Raw genomic sequence first — 19356 nt, 5'->3', positions numbered from 1 at the left:
AGGGAGGGAAATAGACTTCTAGGATGGAGACTGGCACAACTGATTAAGAGAGCTTTAAACTAGGAATTTGGGAGAGATGGTTGGGAGATGTCTAGGTAATCTCCACGCCGGATTTTAACATCAAGAGAGAAGAAAACCAAGTAAGAAAGGATACAGCCGTGGATAGGAGAATGGACATCAGGAGGAAGGGTAGTGTAGATACCAGTCTAATAGGTGATACTGGCATTAGAATGTCTGTGCCTAATCAGGTAAAGAATGTGAGCGAAGCCAAACAGCAAAAATTAAGATGTTTGTACACTAATGCGAGGGGCCTAGATAACAAAATGGAGGAACTAGAGCTACTGGTGCAGGAAGCGAAACCAGATATTATAGGGATAACAAAAACATGGTGGAATAGTAGTCATGACAGGAGTACAGGTATTGAAGGAAGGTATTGAAGGTGCTGTTTAGGAAAGAGAAATAAAGGCAAGGTGGCGGAGTAGCATTGTATATCAATGATGAGGTAGACTGTAAAGAAATAAGAAGTGATGGAATGGGTAAGAGTCTGTCTGGGCAAAAATCACATTGGGGAAGAAAGCTACTAGAGCCTTCCCTGGGACAGTGCTTGGAGTGTGCTAAAGACCACTGAGATCTGATTTGGATATGGATGGAGACCTCTTTAAATGTTTTTAATGAAGTAAATACTAATGGGAATTGTGTGATCATGGGAGACTTTAACTTCCCAGATATAGACTGGAGGACAAGTGCTAGTAATAATAATAGGGCTCAGATTCTCCTAGATGCGATAGCTGATGGATTCCTTTACCACGTAGTTGCTGAACCAACAGGAGGGGATGCCATTTTAGATTTGGTTTTGGTGAGTAGTGAGGACCTCATAGAAGAAATGGTTATAGGGGACAACCTTGGTTTGAGCAATCATGAGTTAATTCATTTCAAACTAAATGGAAGGATAAACAAAAACAGATCTGTGACTAAGGTTTTTGATTTCAAAAGGGCTAACTTTAAAAAATTAAGGAAATTAGTTAGGGAAGTGGATTGGACTGAAGAACGTATGGATCTAAAGGCGGAGGAGGCCTGGATTTACTTCAAGTTAAAGCTGCAGAAACTATCAGAAGCCTGCATCCCAAGAAAGGGGAAGAAATTTATAGGCAGGAGTTGTAGACCAAGATGGATGAGCAAGCATCTCAGAGAGGTGATTAAGAAAAAGGAGAAAGCCTACAAGGAGTGGAAGATGGGAGGGATCAGGAAAGAAAGCTACCTTATTGAGGTCAGAACATGTAGGGATAAAGTGAGAAAGGCTAAAAGTCAAGTAGAGTTGGACCTTGCAAAGGGAATTAAAACCAATAGTAAAAAGTTCTATAGCCATATAAATAAGAAGTAAACAAAGAAAGAAGAAGTGGAACCGCTAAACACTGAGGATGGAGTGGAGGTTAAGAATAATCTAGGCATGGCCCAATATCTAAACAAATACTTTGCCTCAATCTTTAATAAAGCTAATGATGATCTTAGGGATAATGGTAGCATGACCAATGGAAATGAGGATATGGAAATAGATATTACCACATCTGAGGCAGAAGCCAAACTCGAACAGCTTAATGGGACTAAATCAGGGGGCCCCAGATAATCTTCATCCCAGAATATTAAAGGAACTGGCACATGAAATTGCAAGCCCATTAGCAAGAATTTTTAATGAATCTGTAAACTCAGGGGTTGTACCGTATGATTGAAGAATTGCTAACACAGTTCCGATTTTTAAGAAAGGGAAAAAAAGTGATCTGGGTAACCTCAGGCCTGTTAGTTTGACATCTGTAGTATGCAAGGTCTTGGAAAAAAATTAAGGACACTGAGGTCAATGGTAATTGGAACAAAATACAACATGGTTTTACAAAAGGTAGATCATGCCAAACCGACCTGATCTTCTTCTTTGAGAAGGTAACAGATTTTTTAGACAAAGGAATCGCAGTGGATCTAATTTACCTCGATTTCAGTAAGGCATTTGATATGGTTCCACATGGGGAATTATTAGCTAAATTGGAAAAGATGGGGATCAGTATGAAAATTGAAAGGTGGATAAGGAACTGGTTACAGGGGAGACTACAGTGGGTCATACTGAAAGGTGAACTGTCAGGCTGGAGGGAGGTTACCAGTGGAGTTCCTCAGGGATTAGTTTTGGGACCAATCTTTTTATTACTGACCTTGGCACAAAAAGTGGGAATGTGCTAATAAAGTTTGAGGATGACACAAAGCTGGGAGGTATTCCCAATGCAGAGGAGGACCGGGACATCATACAGGAAGATCTGGATGACCTTGTAAACTGGAGTAATAGGATGAAATTAAATAGTGAAAAGTGCAAGGTCATGCATTTAGGGATTAACAACAAGAATTTTTGTTATAAGCTTGGGACGCATTATTTGGAAGTAACAGAGGAGGAGAAGGACCTCGGATTATTGGTTGATCACAGGATAACTATGAGCCGCCAATGTGATATGGCCTTAAGAAAAGCTAGAGTGGGTTGGGATGCATCAGGCAAGGTATTTCCCGTAGAGATAAGGAGGTGTTAGTACCATTTTAAAAGGCACTGGTGAGACCTCATCTGGAACACTGTGTGCAGTTCTGGTCTCCCATGTATAAGAAGGATGAATTCAAACTGGAACAGGTACAGAGAAGGGCTACTAGGATGATCCGAGGAATGGAAAACCTGTCTTATGAAAGGAGACTCAAGGAGCTTGGCTTGTTTAGTCTAACCAAAAGAAGGCTGAGGGGAGATATGATTGCTCTCTATAAATATATCAGAGGGATAAATGCCACGGAGGGAGAGGAATTATTTAAGCTCAGTACCAATGTGGACACAAGAACAAATGGATCTAAACTGGCCACCAGGAAGTTTAGACTTGAAATTAGACGAAGGTTTCTAACCATCAGAGGAGTGAAGTTCTGGAACAGCCTTCCAAGGGAAGCAGTGGGGGCAAAAGACCTATCTGGCTTCAAGATTAAACTCGGTAAGTTTATGGAGGAGATGGTCTGATGGGATAACATGATGTTGGCAATTAATTGAGCTTTAACTATTCATGGTAAATAGGCCCAATGGCCTGTGATGGGATGTTAGATGGGGTGGGATCTGAGTTACTACAGAGAATTTTTTCCTGGGTATCTGGCTGGTGAATCTTGTCCACATGCTCAGGGTTCAGCTGATTGCCATATTTGGGGTCGGGAAGGAATTTTCCTCCAGGGGGGTCAGATTGGAAGAGGCCCTAGGGGTTTTTCGCCTTCCTCTGCAGCATGGGTCACTTGCTGGAGGATTCTCTGCACCTTGAAGTCTTTAAACCATGATTTGAGGACTTCAAGAGCTCAGACATAGGTGAGAGGTTTATCGCAGGGGTGGGTGAGATTCTGTGGCCTGCTTTGTGCAGGTCAGACTAGACGACCATAATGGTCCCTTCTGACCTTAAAGTCTATGATTCCATTAAATTAATTCCTGCCATAAGCAATCTCAGCTCCACTGAAACTAATGGAGTTTCACCAACCTAGATCAGCAGTGAATTTACCTCAAAGGAACCATGCTTCACTGCATGCTTTGGAAGGTTCTTGTCCATTACATGCTGCACCATGTTTTTCTCTTGTGGAAGTTCAAGCTATATGAAAAATATCCCCAAGTGACACCAAAGTGCAAAAATGCAGAACATATGTAAAGAATCCCCAGAAACAAAGAACAGTAATTGTTCTCCAGAATGGGGGGTAAGAGGTAGAATGCCTCCTATGTTCAAAAATGTCTGAAAGCCCCAAAGAACTTTCCAAACTGGACTTATCCACAGCTCATTTTTCTGAAGGCAAATTCTCTAAATCACAGAAGAACAGAGCTTTGTATATTTCACTTCATTCCCTAAGACTCATAGTTTTTAGAATATTTATACGCTAAAGTGGAATAAAAAAAATAAAAATAAAAAAAAAATCCAAAGAACGAATCTCTCAATAAATTGAAAGATAGGAGGACAGCATTATTACAAGAAATAGTTGAAACTCAATGTTTTGATCGGGAGTCTCAAACTCAATTTACCTTAGGGCCAGTGCCAATCCTCAAATCCTCCCAGCAGGCCAATAATGTCACTCTTGCTGCCCAGAACCTGGACCCCCAAAACTCCACCCCCGCACCTGCCTAAGGCTCTGGAAGGGAGTTTGGGTGGGGAGGAGGTCTGGGAGGGAATTTCGGTACAGAAGGAGTGAGAGGTTGGGCTCTGGGAGGGAGTTTGGGTGGGGGAGGGGGTCTGGGGTGCAGGCTCTGGGATGGAGATTGGGTGCCGGGTGCAGGCTCTGGGCTGGGACAGGGGGTGGGGCTGCAGGGGGGGTTGAGGTTGCAGGCTCTGGGAGGGAGGAGGGGTGGGAGAGGTTGTGTGGGAAGGGGGTGCAGGCTCTGGGAGGGAGTTTGGGGGCTGGAGGGGGTACGTGGGGAGGGGGTGCAGGCTCTGAGAGGGGTTGGAGGGTGCAGCGCTTACCTGGGGCTCTAAGACAGGGCCGGGTGGGGGGCCTCCGTGCACTGCTGCCTCCAGGCACCACCCCCAAAGCGTCCCATTAGCCGCAGGAAGCGGCTGGCAACCACATGGAGCAAGCTGGCAGGAAGCCGCTCAACTCCCTTGCCAGTGGTGGGCAGGGCCCCGGACCATTGCAAATCGCCCAGGGGACGGGGGGGGCGAGTGGGAGCGCCCAGGGCGGCAGGTGGGGCCAAGGGAGAGACTCGGCCCCAAAACTGCTGAAACCCCGCGGGCCACATTGCGGAGGTTCTCGGGCCGCAGATGGCCCGCGGGCCGGGAGTTTGAGACCCCTGGTTTAGCTACTACAGGGATATAAGCAATCTATAAATACACATAGATAGGAACTGCTAAAATAAAAGTCACAGAAGTAATGATGGCAGGATAAATCAGTTTGTGATCACTAAATAAAGATGTAGCCTGTTATGTTATCTATTAGCTCAAAAGCCAGGATACATGTGCAGCATTAATCAAGTTGTCAGCAATAACAAAGGTTTCAGAGTAGCAGCTGTGTTAGGCTGTATTCGCAAAAAGAAAAGGAGTACTTGTGGCACCTTAGAGACTAACCAATTTATTTGAGCATAAGCTTTCGTGAGCTACAACTCACTTCATTGGATGCTGTAGCTCACAAAAGCTTATGCTCAAATAAATTGGTTAATCTCAAAGGTGCCATAAGTACTCCTTTTCTTTTAGCAATAAGAAAATATTTTTTAATCATAAATCTATTTGAACTTCTGTCATTCACCAAGAGCTGTATGCTAATCAACAGAAAGGAAACATTGCACCAAACTGCCCAGTGTATGCTGTCACAATGGCAAAGAACCGTGTCAAGCTAACCTAGAACAGTTTATTGCAGCCATCCTCTACTTTATGGAAACATACAGCTCATGTAAGCATAGGATGACCAGATAGCAAGTGTGAAAAATCAGGATGGGGGTGGGGGGTAATAGGTGCCTATATAAGAAAAGGCCCCAAAAATCGGGACATCTGGTCACCCTATGTAAGCACCATGACTCTGAGCTCATTGTTCCATCCTCATCCGAGCATAGTATGTGGCTCAATTCCAGAAGACAGGTCAAGCATTATCATATGCAAGGCCATATTCCCTCCTGCAAACCCTCAAGAAAGCACATGGTAGTGTGCAATGCATTACAGTCTCCTCTGCAGCACTGTGCCAAGACAGGACACTCATCCTCTCTCTGTGGCGCATTCATTCAAGGCAAACTAGATCATATCCCTTCCATGACATGAGTCAGCTCCTTTTTTCAGCATCTCCCCAAGAGGTAGGTGTTATTTTTCTCTCTGCATCATCATCTGCCATTAGATTTGGTAATTCACTATGTTCCCTTTTCATATTGTCCCATTGCAGCAGGGATGGAACATGGTGAAGTGGAAGAGGACACATAATGTTCCGTTCTGCGTGGCAACCCCACAGCATGGATGAAGCATGAGACAGGGTGGGATGTGTTAGGTCCCCATGGCGTTGTGACCCTGCAGCAGGGACGCAGTACAGTGACTGCCTAGCAGGAATGGAGCAAGGTGGAGCAGGACACGTCTCACGCCCTCCACGTCGTGACCACCCCCAGAAGCACGGCGGGGTGGGTAGTGTCTCGTCCCCTCTGCGTCCCCTGCAGCATGGAGCACAGTGGGGGTGGGCACGTGGCGCCCCCTGCCTTACGCCCAGCAGGCCCAGGCGGGGCTGCCACGTGCCCAAAGAGCGCAGCTTCTCCGGGTTCGAACTTCAGCGCCCCAGCCCAAGCTGGTCACATGACCTCAACTCTCGACCCCAATAGGGAAAACTTGCTGCCAATCAAATACACTCCAGCCAATTGCAAGGAAGTGGGTGACACCAAGGCAGGACACGAGCCAATGGACGTTCGCTAAGAGCCAGACGCTAGGGAAGGCGGAAGGCCTAGACGTGTGGCGCGCCCGCGGGTGTCGGATAACTCGGCGACAGAACCACGGGTTACCAGGCTGCTACGAGCGGGGACTTGGCGCGGCCGGGCCCCCACCGTGAGGCGGGCGGAAGGAACAGCCTGAGCCAGGCACCTGGCGGCGCCTCGGGCCCTGTGGTCGTTATTACGTCATCAAAGCGCGCATTAAATCGATCCCTTTTCAATCCCCCTCCCGGCCGGGGTCGCACCCCGGAGACGCGCGCGCCCCGAGGGGGGATGGACGTTGCGCTTGGTACTCACTGCGAGGAGCCTCTCGCCTCGTCTCGCCGGCTCTGCCGCTTCCTGCTCCCCCAGCTCGCCGAAAAGCGGGGAGGGCGCCGGCCAATCGCGACTCGCATTCCCGGCCTGCACCGCGTACCGGAAGTGACGGCACGGTGACCTTTAGCACCACAGGACGCTTGGGTCCAACTGACCCGGGGGACGCTGGGAGTCGTAATCTCCGCCAGGAATGGCGTGGCGCGTTGCATTCTGGGGGGAGCCGCGGGATGGGCTCTCCAAGTTCGGGCGTACTCTACCGCGGCTGCCGAAGCGGGAGCTCGGCCCGCGCTGTGCCGGGGGTCTCCGCTCTGCGGAAGCGGGGCGGCGGCTAGAAGTGCCCCCGAGGCTGCTGTCTGCTCCCTAGCGAGGGCCCACGTGTCTCATCCCAGGGCACAGTGCCGGTTCTAGTCCCACTCGACCAGGCCTCCGGCCTGCTGCTCGGGTCGCAGGCTTTACACTGCCGAAAACCTTCCCCGTGATCAGTATTTCCAGCTTGTTTCAAGTGTCCTGCTCTGAAGTTTTTTACCTTTAATTTTGTTTTGCCACCCTGCCCGCCCCCCCTTCAGGCCAGGGTAGGGGCGGGGCAGGGCAGGGGGCTAGTCTCCCCAAGTTCACCGGCCGGCCATGATCCTGCTACCAACACTGGCATCTGTGCCTAATCCTCCCCCTGTAGCACCACACCCATTAACAGCACATCCTTCCTCCAGGAGAAGGAGGTTTTAGTCGAGGTGCGTCTACTACGAGCCTTGTTGAGAAAGCTTGTCTACACTTTAAAATGTTGCAGCAGTGCAGCTGCAGGGCTTCGTACTTCATCTCCACGAGAAGTGGTAGCTTGGTCTCCTGTCAACCTAGTGCCTGGTGTTAGGTTGGTTTAACTGTCGCTCAGACGTGGATTTTTCACACCCCTGAGTGATGTACTTATATCAACCTAATTTCCTAGTATAGACCAGGCCTTAGATGACTCAAAAGGATATAACATTTCAATGCCCAGGAGGGGGAAAAACGAGACGACAATGTCACAATTTTAGGGTAAGAACATGTGTATTACCATTTTCCCCTCCAGGAGTGCCCAGTTGGGTCTCAAGCCTCCAGCAGTCACTTGCCTCTCAGCGGGGACCTATGTTCCAGTCCTTTCTGACTGGGGTTTAAGGGCTGCACAGCCCCCCTCCCATACACTGTGATAGCCTCAGGAAGCTAGTCTGCTAAAGACCAGCTCTGGGATGTGCTTTTTCTGAGGACAATGACCAGTGTAGGTCAGCCATTACAAGTTACCACACAGCTCTTCCAGAGCAAAGTATATTTATTCATACAGAGAAAACATAAATACAATAAAAAGTTCTTGCACTCTTACTAAACATACCAGAAATCACCCAACTTCCACGTGGGGAATCTGGGAAGCCAACACCCCTTCGAGCTCTTCAGTGTTGAGGTCTGCTTAGGACCAAAGGTCCTGTCTGCTGAATCAAAAGAAAGACTGCAAGTCAGTTCCAGGTCATCCTATTATACCAAAAGCCATTTTTTTTTGTTTCCTAGTTTTGGAAAACCCAGTCTGAACCAGTATATATAAACTACTCCAAAGGGTGGTGCTTCTCTTGAGTTGTTTAATAATCCCTGTGGCGTTGCAGTAATCCTCCCCCCTGGAGTAGAACACAGTCATATACAAATAATTCATAAATGTACTGCAGTGGTCCCCGAAGCTACTGCACGGGATTGCAATATCACAGGCACTATCAACACCAATCAACCAACCTTCCTATACCCTGTCACAATCCCAGCAATGTGAAACTAGCTATTAATGCCGCACGTCTAGGATATTAGCAAAAAAGGAGCACATTCATAAGCTTTCCCACAGACTTGTGACTATTATGACAGGTTCGTATGTGCTCACTTGCAAAATTGATGTTACTGAGCTCATCTTTAATGGCCAGTTGGCTGTTGCTCCTTTCCCAAGGGCCATAGCTTCCTGGGCTCCCTTATCTTGGGGCTCCGCTTCTCGTTCATAGATGGAATAACTGCTTGTACTTTAACTGTGTGTGTTAGTGAACAAATCCTACTAACAGCAAACAAAATGAAAATTCAGTGAAATTCAATTGAATATTTTTAAATAGTCCTTGGCAAAACCTGCATTCCTAGGTATTCAAAGCTTCCAGCAGCTGTTCAATAGCTTGTTTTGTTCATAACATAAAAACACAGAATGGCTGCCGTAGCTTTATTTGTGCCAACTAATTGTAATTTAATGTCAAATTAATAACTTTCAGTAGGAGAGATGCAATTCCTGGCACTGTACTGGGAAAAATGTGAAACAGCAATAGTTCAACCATAAGGAAATGATTTTATGGCCTCTGATCATTTCCAGATGATCAAATTATTGTATACAATTTGTGACTGCAACTAAATTGACACTGGTACTTTACAAATAACTTCTCATAAAGTAGGATTCAGTTTTGAAAAGCACCCCATTATTTTGTATATGTCAATTCCACATTATACATATACATGTACAAACAAGGAAAAACAATTCAGTCTTTCTGGAAATGACTTAACAAATGTAGTTGCTTTCCTGAGTAATTAGAAACGACATAAAATACAGCAGCTAAATAAATGTGTTTGCTTTTTTCCCACTTACCTTCCTGTGGCTGTTGATGTTTTAAAACAAATTTACCCTGTCTTATGGTTACAGGCCTACCTAGTACCTTCTCTAGTCTATCAGAGTGCTTAGGGTTGCCACCTTTCTAATTGTTCATAACTGGACCCCTGAGGTCCCACCTCCTGCCCCACCTTTTCTCCAAGGCTGCGTTCCTGCTTCGCCTCTTCCCTCAAGGGTCCGCCCTTCTCTGTCTCTTCTCCCAAGGTCCTGCCCCCATTGCTCGCTCCTCTTCTGCCCTCGCTTGCTGGATTGTCTCCACCTCCCTTCCCCAGCTCCCGCTGGGTTCCCTCTGCTCTGGGGCTGGAACGGGAGTGGCTGCAGCCTGACAAGGAGCTTGCCTGCAGTAGGAAGCAGCCCCAGCTGAGCAGGGGCTGGCACAGGTTAATGACCTAGTGCCCACCCCTCAGTAACCGGGCTTTTGGTCTGGTCAATACATCTGACCAAACGCTGGCAGGTCCCATTTTCGACCAGACTTTTTTCTTCAAGAAATTTCCGGTAAAAAAACGGGCATCTGGCAACCCTAAAATAGCACCCGGACACAAGCCATTGGACTGTCCAGGTAAATAAAAAATTAGACTGTCAGGGTAAAACCTGGACAGGTGGTAACCCTACTCAGGCCTTATGCCTTTGTCTTTCCTAAGGTGGAAGCCCACGATTCTCCCATCTGACACCGGACTCTGGATCAACTGTGCTTCCCTAACAGGTTCAATTGGGTTTGGTATCTATGGTTCTTCCCTTCAGGATTCGGTAACCAGCAGTGAATACTGTGACCAGACAGCATTCATAAACCAAAGTATTGATTAATCTTAACAGTAGGAACTAGGCATAATATAATAAAAGTATTTTCACACAGCAAAAGATCTACATGATTATCTATTTCAGAGTAACAGCCATGTTAGTCTAATAAATTGGTTAGTCTCTAAAGTGCCACAAGTACTCATTTTCTTTTTATGATTATCTATTGTACCTAAAGCCCTACCATCCTTTGATGGGAGCCCTCACTCTAGAAAGGGTTCTTCAGACACTCCCAGCAGTGTCTGCAGTTGTCAGTCTATTGCCTCTCAAACAGCTTCCCAAGACTCCCTCCCTGCAGAGAAAGGGTCACCTTTTTGTCTACTCAGAAGTCCTCTGTCTTCTCACTTTCCCAGGATTGGACCCTGCTGCCCAAAACCAGATAGGTGAGCTCTGCAGAGGATCAGTGGCAGAACATCAAAGCGAATAGCTCTTGCATTGTCCCTTAAGTTTTGGCAGAAGGGTGTCTCTCTCAAGATATTTTCCCATTTCCTGCTTGTTTTCCCAACAGACAGTTATATCATCATATTCATACAGTAAACATTACAATAACCTGGTCACAGTACAGTATTAATAAATTATTACAGAGCAGCTCCACTTCCACCACAGCCAGATTCTGATCTAACACCACTTCACCATATACATTTAACATCATTGTCATTGGCTTCAGTGGAATTACTCCTCTTTATGCTGGTGCAATACCACCACTGGTGTCCGTGCAGTTCTCACTGGGGAGTATTTTACACCCTCTGGGCACTCACTTGTCACAGGTATAAATGACCAGACAAGGTGGAAAGCAGTGAAGAATCAAACTCTGACTCATTAATTTTCAGATGTGGTCAGCGGAAAACAGAAAGGCCTGATCTTCAGCTGGTGTAAACTGGCATAAGCTTATTTAAATTACTGGAGCTGTGTCAATTCACATACACTGTAGATTTGGCCAAGTTACATCTGTTGAGCAGTTACATCTCTTCAGCCAAGAAATTTTAATTTTTTACCCCTCCCTTTTCTTCATCATTTCTCCTTTTCCCTGCTACAAACTTGAAACCAAACCAAAACTCCTGCTGAGCTTGTTTAATAAAGTTATTTTCGTAATTACTGCTAGTTTCAGTTCTTGATCCAGAGATATCCTGGATCCTTTATGATTCAAAATCAAATTTATGTTCCTTCTGTTTCCTCTCTTATTGCACAGCGGATTTCCTGGTGCAATGAAATTCAATAATATCTTGTTAATAGATCTGGTTAGACTAGAAGGTTGAGAAATTGTCTACCGTCCCCTTCTTGTTTTCTAATTTACTGAATTGCATTAGGAATGATGAGTCCTTTCATGATAGCACTCAGTTGTTTTTACAAAAATGCAGCTAAAGGTTTGTTCAATATCACTATGAGTCTAATTCTTGTTGAAAGAACAGAATTTTGAATGGCATGTAATCAAGCTGACTGAAATACAACTAAGGCACCTAGTACTGTGGGCTCAAAATGCTGTATAACAATTAAGAAGTACTGACCATTCCCACAAAGGGTTTAATCTCATCACCTTTTCCCTATCTTGGTAGGTTTGTTTGTTATTTATTAGTCTATATTTTTGTCTGTCGTCCTATCTTTTTCCTCTTCCTCCCCATCTTTCGTAGCTTTTATTTCTTTCCTTCTCACCTCCTGCATTACCCTCCTAATTGCCCCATTTGGGGACAGCTGGATGATGGATGTTTATACCAGTCCACCCACATGATAGAATTTAATTTAGGAGAATGAGAGCAGGGCTAGGACCTGACAGACCTCTCTCAAGACATGCTGTCTGGCTATTTATTTATTTTGGGGAGTGGATTAAAGGGAAAATCTATCCATTTGTGCTGCAGTGTAGAGGAACTATTGAAAGGACCCTTACTCACCCAATACTGATTTTTAAATTCAGTTGCAATATGCAAACAAGATCGCAAAGTGCTACTGTGACTCTCAGGCATCATCAGCTACTGTGATCAGACTTTGGGTCACATTTTGATACTACTCATTTTTGGAAGTACCTTACTCTCGGCATAGTCCCACAGAAATGAATAGGACTATTTGTGAGGTAAGGTGCTACTCCATGTAAGGGTCTTAGTTTGTCTCTGGTGACAGAGTTATGGGCCAACTTTTTTCCAGGCATGTTCAAAAAATCTAAGCACTTCCAGAAAATCAGAAGCCACCCAGCTGCCATCCCCTGCAATACTCCCCACTGTCCTCCAAAAAATGTTCCTTACTATTGTCTGGAACATCGCAGGTGGTACTTGTCCTTTGCAGTGAGTATAACAGATAAGGTTGAAGCTATATCCACTTGACTATCTTTGCGTTACATAATTATTTTATTTATTGGTAGCTAATCAATTTTAAACTATCTTTATGGTGCGTTATCTTTAGAGCTGCCTAATTTTGTTACTGAATTCCTTTAGAACCCTGTGATGGGGTGGAACATAAGAAGGGCTATACTGGGTCAGATCAAATGTCCATCTAGCCCAGTATCCTGTCTTCTGACAGTGGCCAATGCCAGGTGCCCCAGACGGAATGAACAGAACAGGTAATCACCAAGTGATCCATCCTCTGTCACCCATTCCCAGCTTCGGCAAACAGAGGCTAGGGACACCATCTCTTCCCAATGTAGCTAATAGCCATTAATGGTCTTTGTGACACTGCACCCCATGTTCTTCGCAGTGATATTATGATGATATGATTATGACATAATTATAATGTATTTTATGCAAGATAAGTCATGTGAGGTGTCATTGGAAAATTTATGATTTGCTGAATACGATTATCCTATTTGTATGCATGTATCTTTTTTGTATCTGAAGTTATGAATATAGACTATGCATCTATATTTCAAATGTAGTTACACCTGGGAAATGCCCACTAGACAAGATGCATTCAGTCTAGATAGTGGGTGGGGAAGGGCCTATTCAGGGCAATGGGCCAATAGACAAAAACAATAGGCCTTAGGAGAAGCTTATCTCCCACTTGGGAAGCCTCCCTGAAAACGCTACAGACAGCCTCCAAGTAATGGCTGGAAAGCGGGGAAATTGGCTGCTGTCTGTTGCATTTATTTGAGTGGCTTGGGTGAAGCTGGTAGCTCAGTTTGGATGTGTGGCGCCACCTGCTGTTGTGTTGGGTGATAACAGGACCTGGGTTAGGCTGGCTGTGTCCCCAAGCGGTATGAGCAGGGCCAACCCAACTGAGTGGTTAGAGGGGCCCAGCGGTTCCCACAGTGCCAAGACTGCGTCCCAGGGGTGACAACCCATCACAGACCTATCCTCCAGGAACTTATCTAGTTCTTTTTTGAACCATTATAGTCTTGGCCTTCACAACATCCTCTGGCAAGGAGTTCCACTGTGCATTGTGTGAAAAAAAACCAACTTCCTTTTGTTTGTTTTAAACCTGCTGCCTATTAATTTTGGTCTGACCCAGTATGGCTGTTTTTATATAGAGAACCTCAGACAGCACCCACCTCTCCTCAAAAGTGTCTTAGGGAGCCAACAGATGCTGCCCAGAGGAACTCTGCCCGGATATAAGAGCCGAAGGAGGAATGAAAGTAGGCCCCACAGTCACAGAGCACCCCCCTCGCCCAGCATCCCCCTCCTGGTATTATATGGCCACTTTGGCCAACACCAGGAGGAGGTTGATGAGGAGGTCTCATGACTTCGTGGGGCTACGGACTGGATATGCATAGATCAGGAAATGTGGGGAAAACCTTAGGAGAAGGTTCTGGAGGAGTCGGAAAAGGGGGCTGTACCTAGCACACTTCAAACCAACATATGCCAGGGTCTCCCTCACTCCTCAAAAAGGACAGGTATTGGGGATGCAGATGAACTGCGCCAGGTACACGCCCGTGGCAGCTCCATGAAGGAGCTGCCAGCTGATTTACCTGGCAGGCTGTGGAACCAAAGTTGAATACAGCCTGGCCCACTGGGCCCAGAAAATGGGCAGTGGAGAGGGTCCTCCAAGTTCCCTAGAGCAGCTGCGTGGGACACAGCCAATCAGAAAAGAGGCTATAGGAGCAGCCAATCAGGGCCCAGCAGGCTCATATAAAGGGGCCACAGTGAATTCAGTCTGCTGGGAGAACAAGGAAGGTGCTCCTGGCTGCCTGTTGGGACTTGACAAAGATAAGGGCTGCGGGGAAGTGGCCCAAGGAAACACATGTTAAAGGGGCATGGCATGTGGCTGGTATTTAGAGGGTCCCTGGGTTGGGGCCCAGAGTAATGGGCAGGCTTGGGGGAGGTCCCCCCAACAGCCACTGGGAAAATGGCTATGCCCCGAGAAAAGGGAATTTAGACAGGCCCAGGGAAGGGACTGTACGTGGAAGTGTTCCCCCCCGCCAACACACACCCAGAAAGGGGCTGAACTGAGGCTGACCCAGATGGAGAACCAGGGCCAGAGAGCTAAAGGATAGGTGTCAAGTCCCACTGCCTAGTTTACTAGAAAGCCCATAAAATCATAGACACAAGCAAATACTAATTTATTATATACAATATTGGGCACAATTCATTGTTGAGCTGCAATCTTTTTGCACTGGCTCCATCAGCACAATGGGCCTATAAAGCTGGTGGATCCAGCCACTGGGGACTCCTCCTAACATAGGGAGTCCCTGCATGGTGTAGAGACAGTGTACATCTCTATGCCATCCTGCTCACAGCCAGCGATGCGGACATCGTTGGGGAAAAGAGGATGTGGCTGAAGTGCCACCTATCTCTGGCGGTTCCTCAGGGTAGCAATGACCCATTGAGACCTTGGGCCCTGAAGCTGCTCTAACTGGCACGGGGGGGTCAAGCTATAAATAGCCAAGCCTCTGGCTGGTCCAAGAATAACTGAGGTACACTGTGCCACCTTTGCCCCTCCTTGTGTCCTGGGCTATTTATAGCTTGACAGCACCTGAGAATCAGAGCCAGTGCTTAAATATATTTTATGTTTTATCGTGTTTGTTAGAAGCCAATATAGTTTAACTGTAACTCTGAGAAATACCTCATTATTCTTTGTGCTCAGTAGTTTATTCTATACCTATATGAACAAAATCGCCTACTTCATTGAACCCCCTTCCAACATCCATTGCCTCCTTTTGAAAGAGTACCATTGCTACTTTTGTCACCATTAACCACTTCTATATTTTTCTATCACTCCTTTCTTACTACAGCATCATATGACCCTTCCACAATTGCCATCAGCAAAAGTCCAGAGAAAGCTGTATTCATTTGTATGATGCACTAAAACTCCTGGGCAGCTGGACTTAGCTGGATCTTGGAAATATATCAATCCTCAGTAAGGAAAGATTTTGCCTCCAGATGCAAGATGATTCTGAGAACACTGAAGAAAGTATATGTATTGAGTGGGATCAGCCTTTCCCATTGGGTGGCAGATATCTCTCACCACTGATTTGTTTCATGTGCTAACTATGAACATTTAAAGCAACCTAAACATTCTACTTGTATGATCTATGTAACAGGGAGAAAAACTGTTACCATAGTTCCCCTTATTTATTTTGATGTAGCTGTTGCCAAAAATTCTCTGATCTAAGGATATGTGAGGGATTAATGAGCTGAATTAGAAGCCCCGTTCAATTTGTGGTCTAGAATTTCATGGCTATCACTTCCCAGCAGCAGCGATTAGTAGATTTTAAAGTCAGATGGGAGCATTAGATTATCTAGTCTGACTTTCTGTATAACACAGGCCATAGAATTTTACTCAGTTAGCCTTGTAGTGAGCTCAGGGACTTGTGATGAATCTTTTTGTTATCCGAAAGCTCAAGATAGTCTCATGCATACCTTGGAATTGCTGTTTTGTGGCTGACATGGCTTTATTTTCATTCCCAGTGCAAACCAGACATATGCTGTTAAGCAAGAGGAAATCCTTTTTTGTAAACCCCCTCAATAACAGCTTATAGTGAAGAGATTCCAGGTTTCAGATTGCAGGTTAAATTGCTTACAGAAGGAAATAAGAGACTTGTGTGAGCTATGCCTCATACCGTGTTAGTGATGGGGGAGAGAGGAGGCCAGTCTCAGTTCACTTTCCCCTCCACCATCTGTGCTTTCTGTTTCACTGGAGGAGGAGAGAAGTGTAGAATTAGTGATAGTCAAAATTATGCTTATAAAATGAAATGTTCAGAAAATTGTAACTTAGGGTACGTCTACACTATGAAATTAGGTCGAATTTATAGAAGTCGGTTTAGTAGAAAGCGGTTTTATACAGTCGATTGTGTGTGTCCCCACACAAGTGCTCTAAGTGCATGTAGTCGGTGGAGTGTGTCCACAGTACCGAGGCAACCGTTGACTTCCGGAGCGTTGCACTGTGGGTGGCTATCCCACAGTTCCCACAGTCTCCGCCGCCCATCTGAATTCTGGGTAGAAATCCCAGTGCCTGATGGGGCTAAAACATTGTCGTGGGTGGTTCTGGGTACATATCATCAGGCCCCCGTTCCCTCCCTCCCTCCATGAAAGCAAGGGGAGACAATCGTTTTGCGCCTTTTTTCTTGAGTTACCTATGCAGATGCCATACCACGGCAAGCATGGAGCCCGCTCAGCAAACCGTCACTTTATGTCTCCTGGGTGCTGGCAGACATGATACTGCATTGCTACACAGCAGCAGTTAATTGCCTTTTGGCAGCAGACAGTGCAGTATGACTGGTAGCCGTCATCGACGTAGTCCTGGGTGCTCTTTTAATCAGGTGCCTGGGCAAACATGGGAGTGACTCAGCCAGGTCGTTTCCCTTTTAAGTTTCGTCTCGTGGCGATTCAGTCCTACCGGCAGTGCACTGTCTTTTAATCTCCAGCCAGCAGAAGATGATGGCTAGTTGTCATACTGCACCGTCTTCTGCCGAGCACCCACGAGATGATGACGGCTAGCGGTCATACTGCACAGTCTGCTGCCAGCAAGATGTATAAAGATAGATGAAGTGGCTGAAAACAAGAAATAGACCAGATTTGTTTTGTATTCATTTTCTCCTCCCTCCCTCCTTCCCTCTGTGAAATCAACAGCCTGCCAAACCCAGTTTTGAGTTCTATCCTTAAGGTTTTGAGTTCTATCCTTGAGGGACCATTCAGTTTCTCGCAAAGCCACCCCCTTTGTTGATTTTAATTCCCTGTAAGCCAACCCTGTAAGTCATGTCGTCAGTCGCCCCTCCCTCCGTCAGGGCAACAGCAAACAATCGTTCCACGCCTTTTTTCTGTGCAGACGCCATACCACGGCAAGCATGGAGCCCACTAAGATCACTTTGGCAATTAGGAGCAGATTAAACACCACGCTCATTATCCAGCAGTATATACAGGACCAGAACCTGGCAAAGCGATACCGGGCGAGTAGGCGACGTCAGCGCGGTAACGTGAGTGATGAGGACATGGGCACAGACTTCTCTCAAAGCACAGGCCCTGGCAATGCGGGCATCATGGTGCTAATGGGCCAGGTTCATGCCGTGGAACGCCGATTCTGGGCTCGGGAAACAAGCACAGACTGGTGGGACTGCATAGTGTTGCAGGTCTGAGACGATTCCCAGTGGTTGTGAAACTTTCGCATGCGTAAGGGCACTTTCATGGAACTTTGTGACTTGCTTTCCCCTGCCCTGAGGCGCATGCATACCAAGATGAGAGCAGCCCTCAAAGTTGAGAAGCGAGTGGCGATAGCCCTGTGGAAGCTTGCAACGCCAGTCAGCTACCGGTCAGTTGGGAATCAATTTGGACTGGTCAAATCTAGTGTGGGGGCTGCTGTGATGCAAGTAGCCACTGCAATCAAAGATCTGCTGATATCAAGGGTAGTGACCCTGGGAAATGTGCAGGTCATAGTGGATGGCTTTGCTGCAATGGGATTCCCTAACTGTGGTGGGGCCATAGACGGAACCCATATCCTTATCTTGGCACCGGAGCACCAAGCCGGCGAGTACATAAACCACAAGGGGTACTTTTCAATAGTGCTGCAAGCACTGGTGGATCACAAGGGACGTTTCACCAACATCAACGTGGGATGGCTGGGAAAGGTACATGACGCTCGCATCTTCAGGAACTCTGGTCTGTTTCAAAAGCTGCCAGAAGGGACTTTATTCCCAGACCAGAAAATAACTGTTGGGGATGTTGAAATGCCTATATGTATCCTTGGGGACCCAGCCTACCCCTTAATGCCATGGCTCATGAAGCCGTACACAGGCAGCCTGGACAGTAGTCAGGAGCTGTTCAACTACAGGCTGAGCAAGTGCAGAATGGTGGTAGAATGTGCATTTGGACGTTTAAAAGCACGCTGGCACAGTATACTGACTTGGTTAGACCTCAGCAAAACCAATATTCCCATTTTTATTACTGCTTGCTGTGCGCTCCATAATATCTGTGAGAGTAAGGGGGAGACATTTATGGCGCGGTGGGATGTTGAGGCAGATCGCCTGGCTGCTGGTTTCACACAGCCAGACACCAGGGCGGTTAGAAGAGCACAGGAGGACGCAGTGCGCATCAGGGAAGCTTTGAAAACCAGTTTCATGACTGGCCAGGCTACGGTGTGAAAGTTCTGTTTGTTTCTCCATGATGAAACCCCCCGTCCCTTGGTTCACTCTATTTCCCTGTAAGCTAACCACCCTCCCCTCCTCCCTTCGATCACTGTTGTCAGAGGCAATAAAGTCATTGTGGCTTCACATTCATGCATTCTTTATTTATTCATCACACAAATAGGGGAATAACTACCAAGGTAGACCGGGAGGGGTGGTGGAGGAGAGAAGCACCAGGAGAGGTGGTGGAGGAGGGAAGGACAAGGCCACACAGCACTTTAAAAGTTTAAAACTTTAAAACTTATTGAATGCCAGCCTTTTGTTGCTTGGGCAATCCTCTGGGGTGGAGTGGCCGAGAGGCCGGAGGCCCCCTCACCGTGTTCTTGGGCATCTGGGTGAGGAGGCTATGGAACCTGGGGAGGAGGGTGGTTGGTTACACAGGGGCTGGAGCGGCGGTCTGTGCTCCTGCTGCCTTTCCTGCAGATCAACCATACGCTGGAGCATACTGGTTTGATCCTCCAGCAGCCTCAGCATTGAATCCTGCCTCCTCTCATCACACTGCTGCCACATTTGAGCTTCAGCCCTCTCTTCAGCCCGCCACTTACTCTCTTCAGCCTGCCACTTACTCTCTTCAGCCCGCCACCTCTCCTCCTGGTCATATTGTCCTTTCCTGCACTCTGACATTGTCTGCCTCCATGCAGT

General features: G+C 46.7%; 1 protein-coding gene across 1 annotated transcript in view; it reads right to left on the bottom strand.

Moving 5' to 3' along the window:
• ZNF131 (zinc finger protein 131) overlaps positions 1-6824 on the bottom strand; it is a 40654-nt gene extending 33830 nt beyond the window's left edge. Inside the window, exon 1 of the mRNA XM_077816804.1 lies at positions 6719-6824. The gene's annotated coding sequence lies outside the window, so the exon portion shown is untranslated. The remainder of the gene's footprint in view (positions 1-6718) is intronic.
• Positions 6825-19356: the final 12532 nt, after the last annotated feature.

Source organism: Eretmochelys imbricata, chromosome 5 (genome assembly GCF_965152235.1).
Source record: "Eretmochelys imbricata isolate rEreImb1 chromosome 5, rEreImb1.hap1, whole genome shotgun sequence".
Lineage (NCBI taxonomy): Eukaryota > Metazoa > Chordata > Testudines > Cheloniidae > Eretmochelys > Eretmochelys imbricata.
This window is presented reverse-complemented; position numbering and strand designations above follow the sequence as displayed.